General features: G+C 37.3%; 1 pseudogene; it reads right to left on the minus strand.

The window, feature by feature from the left end:
- Window positions 1–2,525: 2,525 nt before the first annotated feature.
- Window positions 2,526–6,926, minus strand: LOC143668727 (BAG family molecular chaperone regulator 1 pseudogene; annotated as a pseudogene).
- Between the last annotated feature and the right edge of the window lie 335 nt (window positions 6,927–7,261).

Here is a 7,261-nt window from a genome sequence, read left to right on the forward strand (position 1 = left end):
TGTTCTCCAAGCATCTACATTGGCTCACTCCATTGGATCTGAGGCTTCTGTCATTTCTGTAGGCCTGTCATTTCTGTCATCTATGTCATTTCTGACTCTTGTGAAAATATTTCTTTCTTTAAAAGATTCCAGTAAATTAATCAAGGCCCACCTTAAATGGGCAAAATCACAGCTCTATCTAAGCAAAAGGTCACACCCACAATTGGGTGTTACATCTCTGTGGAGAAAATTTAAACAAAAGCTTCCAACCTACAGTATTGAATTAAGAAATAGTAAAGAAATAGCTGCCTCCACAAGATTGAATCAGGATTAAAAAATGACTTTTCTGGGGTACAAAATACTTCCAAATTGATACTTGGAAAGACACATGAGGACATCTGCTATTTCTCTTCTCCTAGCATCTGATTTTAATAACTGTCTCCAAAATGTCTCCGGAAGTTTCTTTCTCTTAGCTTCTTTCTCCTGGGGTATTTTCTTTCTCTGTTTCCAAACATCTCTGGCTTTCTTTCATAAAGGGCTCCAGGAAAGTTTTAAGACACACCTTGAATTGGGTGGCTTCACATCTCCATGGAAACAACCTAATCAAATGGTACCACCCACAATAGGTCTGCACCCCAAGAATGGATTAGAAGACCTGGCTTTTCTGGGTTACGTGGTTTCAGACCAGCACAATGAATGCCATTCTGCTGTCTTTCAATTTTAGATTGTGACAATTGAGATTTCAGCACTACTACTGATTATTCTTCTTCTAGAACTTGCTACTTGTCATTAATCTTTTCTAATTCTACAACTAGTTTCCTAATCACAATCCTCAGATACTACTGGGCTGTCTTTCCATGGAAATTTTTTTATTTTCCCAAGAATTACAGACTTGCCCTTCTGCTCCTTCTAATTGACCCATACTTATGATCATGACATCTGTATCTCTTCACCAGTATTTTTTCCAGCATATCAGATATTACCAAATTCCTGCCATTCATATTCACTTCAATATTACTTTCTTGTGTCATACTCTCTGTTTTTAATTTTGAGTCCATTATCTCCCAATGAGTTTACTACTCTTTAATATTTATACCCAGCTTGTAACTTACTCTCCATGTTCTTAGTGATGTTCCTCATGTAAGTCTGACCTAGGAATATTGTTGTAGAAGGGAAATGGGTGAGTCACAAAAATACTTGCATTTTTTGCAAATATGCATTCAGGAATGCTGGGACAATTTTACATTCCCACTAGCTATTTAAACAGAAGTTGCTTTCATCACATTCTCAAAAGCTCTTAATAATACTCAGTAGATTTTTCAAATTTGCAGACCCACTTTACAAAACATGTTATCTCACTTTTATATTAATTTTCTTTTTCATGTTGATTTTGGAAATTGTCTCATATATTTATTGAATATTCATTTTTCTCTTCAATGAATTGCATTTTAATAAAATGTAAATAATTTATTTTTTGTGTAAGCAAAATTGTCTGTCTTTTTTTTCACCTTTTTAAAACAGGTGTAACTATATCTGTGACCACTGCCTATCCTTTCATTGTATGTTGGGTGTATAGGTAAGCCAGGTAATTTTCTCTTTAGTTTGTAAGTTTTCAGATAATAAAAATAATACTTCAAAAGCTTTATTGTAAGAATAATACCTGTGTAGCCTCATCTAACTTTAAACGTGATTCATATTATTACATTCAAACCTCTTGCTTGTTAAGCCTGATGTCATAATTGTATGAGACTTTTGTTGTGTTGATGGGGGGAAAGGAAAATGTTGAAAGAAGCATAACTGTGGTTTTTTTTTTTTTTCTAGGCTATTCAGGACTTTATTAAATAAATTACAACTAGAACCACAGGGAGCTTTTTTGACTCATACCTCACCAAAAAAAAATTAAAAAAAAAGAAGTTTTAGCACTTTTGCTTGCTGATGGATGCTCAAACCCGTTTTTTGATAACAATGGTGGTAAAACAGTCACAAAACAGGACAGGAACAGCTTTGAAGGAAATACAGATCTCAGAAGGGTACAGTTAACACTTGAAAAGTTCATGGCTGGCTTCACCACCTTCCTGTTTTCTCTGCTCTAGCTGCCCTCCCTGCCCACCTACCCTAAGCTATGGTTCTGATGTTGCTTCAAGTAGAGAATCAATCTTGGGTAGTAGCCATTTGGAGATGCACGGCTGAGCAGTGTCAGTGGAAGGTGTGACAGGGTCTATGAACCAACAACCCAGCCAGCAGTAGGTACTTCCACTGCATGGAGGCTGAACACCTTTTCCAAACCATTCCCCACATTCTTGATTCAACCCAACGCCTTAGTGATTCTGGTTTTACATCTATGGACCATAGGATCACAAGGATAAAAAAGCCTTGTGTTATGAAGACCTGGGTGGCCTATAAACCTGGAACGAACCCAGGATGAGGCTCTCACTAGCCCCCATAAAAGGACTCGAAGACAAAAGAGCTGGGAAAACTTGGGCAGAGGAAGTCTTCTCCAGACAAAGTGGACAGAGACAGAATGAGAAAAAACAGGAGCTCTACCCTTAAGTTTGCCAAGGCAATACTTTTTCCTTGAGAACAGGTATTGGAGTAGGAAAACTGGCAATTGTCTTTGTTCCCAGCACCTCCGGAGAAATCAGGTAACTTCTGTTCCAGAGTGGACAGAGCTGGTGTTGCTATTCTTCAAGGCAACACAGCCCGTCCCTGCTTCCTCACTTCACTTAGCCAGGGCCAAGTTTGTGGACTATAGCCGCTCCGTCTCCTGGCAGATGTTCTGCTCCACTGTGTCACACTCAGCTAAGAATGCCTGAACCTTTTTCACCAAGCCCTTCCTTTTCAGTCTACTGTCTTTGAAATTTTCTGGCAGAATCAGTGTGTCAATCTCCTCTAAGATCTTCATAAACTGCTCGATAGTTGCTTTTACTCTCCTATCGAGTTTGCTGAGAGCTTCAGCCTGCAAATCCTCGGCCAGAAAACCCTGCTGGATTCCAGTGAGTTCTTTATTCAACCCTTCCAGTTGGTTAGCTATCTTCTCCACAGATTGCTCCAAATCTTTCAACTTCTTTAATTCAACCTCTTCCTCCAGACTGTTCTTTTTCCCAATTAACATGACCCGGCAACCATTTGTATTCCAAGTGCTGACAATGGCTGTTCCATTTCCTTCAGAGATTTTCCCTTAAATATGAGTTTCTGGAGAGGCAGTGGAACCCCTGTGGTCTCTTCAACAAGTTGGGCCAGGTTTTGCACAATCAGTTCACTACAGCCTTGCTGTGGGGTAACGTGAAGGCCGTGCTTTTCATTGCTGTGGGTAACTGTCACGCTGAGCCCAGCGGCCGCTTTGTCCTCACTCCGGGTGCGGCGGCGCGAGGACGTACTTTCTTATTCACCCGCGGCCTACAAGCTCCGGCGGCGGTGCTCCTGGTGGATCGGTCATGCCCGCTGGCCCCACTCTGACAGGGAGCGCGCTGAGAGGGGAGATGGCCGAGCTCGGCCGGGAGTCCTGGTTGGCTTGGCTCCCAGCCTGACCGAAGGGCTAGGCGCCGGGGACCCCGCCGCTCCCCGTGGCCCCGCAGTTCCTGCGCACCGCGGCGCTCCGCCAGGCCCGCGTTTTCAGCATAACTGTGTTTTGCACGTGTATAGTTGTGGCCAGGGGATAGAATGTGATAGATTGTGTTTTCTAAAAGTGTCTACCACTATTCGTAATTTCACAGCTTTTCTAGAAGTTTAACTCTCCCTTCAAGAGAGATTCCATGGCCCCTACACCTGACTCTGGATAGGACATTGTGAATGCTTCAACAATTAGAATATGGCAGAAATGGTGTTTTATAATTTCTTAGGATTTCCCATAAATACATATGCACTTCTACTGTTTTCTTAATAATATTTATTTTAGGATATATGCTGCCACATTGTAAGGAAGCAAAAATTGCCCACATGGAGAGACTAAGTAGAGAGAGAAAAAAATGACCATGCAGTTCCCTAAAGCTCCAGAACTCCAGTGCTCCAATACCAGCCACCATGTGGTCACATGGGAAACTCTGCACTGGAGCCTCACAAATGAGCTCCTCCTGAGTTTCCGACACACAGAAAACATCAGGGATACAATTATTGTAAGCTACTAAATATTGAGGTGATTATTAATGAACAAGAATATTTGATCTTGGAAACCAGCATCCATCTCACATATGACAATCATTTTTTGCATTTATTTTATTATACCTTGTTAGATTTTATTTGCTAATATTTTGATTAGTTTTTTTTTATTTTTATTAATGGTTGAGTAATAGCATATATTTCTCAGAATGTTCTTGTGTGGCTTGGTAGCAATATTTCTATCCTCATAAAATAACTCAGATACTGTTGGTTCCTTTGACATTCAAAATACTTTGAATATCCATAGAACATTTATTTATGCATAGATATAGAGCCACTGTGGTCTTTATTTTGGTAGATTGTTATGTCTGAAAAAGTTTATTTTATTATTATAGTAAATAAATTTCACTTCATCTATTTTCATCTTTATCTTGAATCTATGTTGGTAAATAAAATATTTTATGTGTAGCTTCAAAATGTATTTTTAGCAACTATTTCACAATACTCTTTTTCTAAAATAAATCTGCTCTTATATCCTCTTTTCCCATTCAATATATTTTTGGCTATATTTCATTTGCTTAATGACACTTGCATAGGTTTTTAATGTCTGAAAACAATAATTGGAGATTGTTGAGTTTCTCTAATGCATCTTTTTTCTTTTTTTTTTACTATATCCATCACTTACCATTATTATTCTTTTTATGTCCTGAATTAATCCCAAGTTGTAAAAAGCACAGAAAATATTGAATTTCTCAGATCCAGAGTGAGCATACAATCAGCTCTGTGGTTTTACAGTTATATCTGTCTTTCCTTTGTGAGGTCATTTTTTTTTTCTGGCACATTTGATTCCCATGAATTAATATATTGGACCCCAAGACAATTTCAAGTTCAACGATTTACTAAAAGTTCTCACAGACCTCTGAAAAATAATTTATACCTACAGTTACGATTCACTACAGTAAAAGAATAGAGATTAAAATCAGCAAAGGATAAAGGTGCATAGAAAAGAGTCCAGAAAAGACAAAGTGCAATTTTTCAGTTTTCCTCTTCCCCTGAAGTCATGCAGGCAGGACCTATGTCTCCCAGCAATAATCTGTAACAATAGCCAATGATTATTGTCAATCAGAGAAGCAAATACATGCCTTGTTGTCCAAAGTCCTTATCAGGGGTAAATCACATATGAATGGATCACCTTGTAACTAAGCTTAATTAATCAGTCTCCAGTCCTCCAGAAGTTAAATTGATACAGCATGAAAGCTATCTGGTATGGCACAAAGCCCCAGTTAAACATACTTTCATCATGCAAGATATTCTAAATGCTTAAAGATTTTCTCCAGAAGCTGGTTAAAGACCAGTTATTTCTTTAGAATGAGCAAGTTTGAAGCATTCTGAGATTGCTGAATTAATTCTGCTTCACAGTTGGTAAACCATTCAAAATCTTAACCTGAATGTGAAGTTATTTAATACAGGTCATGCCATCATTTTCTCAAACTCATCTCCTAAAATCCAGAGGCCAAACCTGTAAATTTCACTGATGCCCCATGTCTCGACCTCTGAGAATATTTCTGTCTGTGTGTGTGTTTGTGTGTGGCTAGAGAGATTGGTAGGTTATATATTTATATAATTTATATATTTATATAGAGATATAAATATATGTATACACATAGATGGATGGATAGAATAAATATATATATTTTATAGAGATATAAATATATATATATACACAAATAGATGGATGGATAGAGATAATTTATAGAATTAAGACAGTAAATTTCATCCTCTACAGCAGGATGTTGGGACAAAATGGAATTTATGTTTTAATCGTCATCTACTCAATTAAGTTTTATTGTCTCCTGTTCCTCATATGTACACTAGAGATGATTGTTCGACCAAGTGCTCTGGAGTGGGTAAATGAGAAAACGTGAACATTTAGACAATTGTGCCAGATAGAGAGTAAATATCATGGGCATTGATTTCCTAAATATTCTTCCAATGGAACTCTACAGAAAATGGAAATTTTCATTGGTTGGGCCAATACTCTTAATATTTTAATTGTACCAAAGATTTTGTGATAAAATGCAAGAGTGTCAGGGAAAGTATAAACATGTAAACCTCATGTTGTTGCATGATACTTGAAGTGAAATGTAAGGGGAACAAGAAGCATAAGTGTCCTTCAGTGGACTGACTACCACTTCTGGATGAAGGCATATATTCAATAAACATATCCAACTACAAAACAAGAGAAGGTAAAAAAAGATGATGTGTACTACAACAGGTAATGCAGGAATTAAAAATGTGGCTATTTTCTAAGTATCCCTCACAAATTTGTATGATCTTTTTACACCCAGATACTAAAGTGTAAAATGGGAGAAAACTATTACCAATTATATATTGCTATTGAATGGTCACATAAGATAGAATATTCAAAGAGCTTCTCATAGTTCTTGCCACAAGCTGGTGTGATTACTATGGATTGACACTATTGATTATGATGTATTGTACTATCAGGCTAATAATAATTGGATGGGCCATAAGGCATGCATAGTCTGGCATTTTAACCTTTTACTCAGAGAAACATTGATCATTCCTAGTTCTCACTGCATTTGGAGATTCTCATGCCACCTTCCAGTGATAGCAAATGAGTCCATTTGACTCATTTCTCCAATAAAATATGACTAGTGGAGATATAAAGAACTGGCATACAGTTTTCTATGTTTTTTTCCTCTGTGCATCAGTCTCTGTACTAAGAAAATCCACTTTCTCGTGCTCAAGATGGTGATATTTTATAAATTTTAAACCTCCATTATAACTTCTTTCTTTCCAACAGAACTTCTTTTTCATATTTGCCTCATCTTCGTGTGTAGAGACTCTCCTTGATGTCAAAATGTACATTTTGATCTCTTTTCAAATGCAGACAATTATCAATATTTACAAATTCTGTAATTTTAGTTTACTTATTTGACAAGATGTATTTATAACTGCAAGATCAATACTTGCACCTTTGTGGTCATTCATGAACATGTGCAATATGTAAAAAAAATTGAGTTGGTGTTGATTAAAACAACTCTCTACTTTCTTGTTTCAACTTTTTACTGTAAACACTGGTACTTTTCACAATGCTTTTTCATGTTTTGGTGCTTTTGTGTTGATAATTTCACTCCATATCATGGGCCCATAGCAAAGTGCA

Source organism: Tamandua tetradactyla, chromosome 25 (assembly GCF_023851605.1).
Source record: "Tamandua tetradactyla isolate mTamTet1 chromosome 25, mTamTet1.pri, whole genome shotgun sequence".
Lineage (NCBI taxonomy): Eukaryota > Metazoa > Chordata > Mammalia > Pilosa > Myrmecophagidae > Tamandua > Tamandua tetradactyla.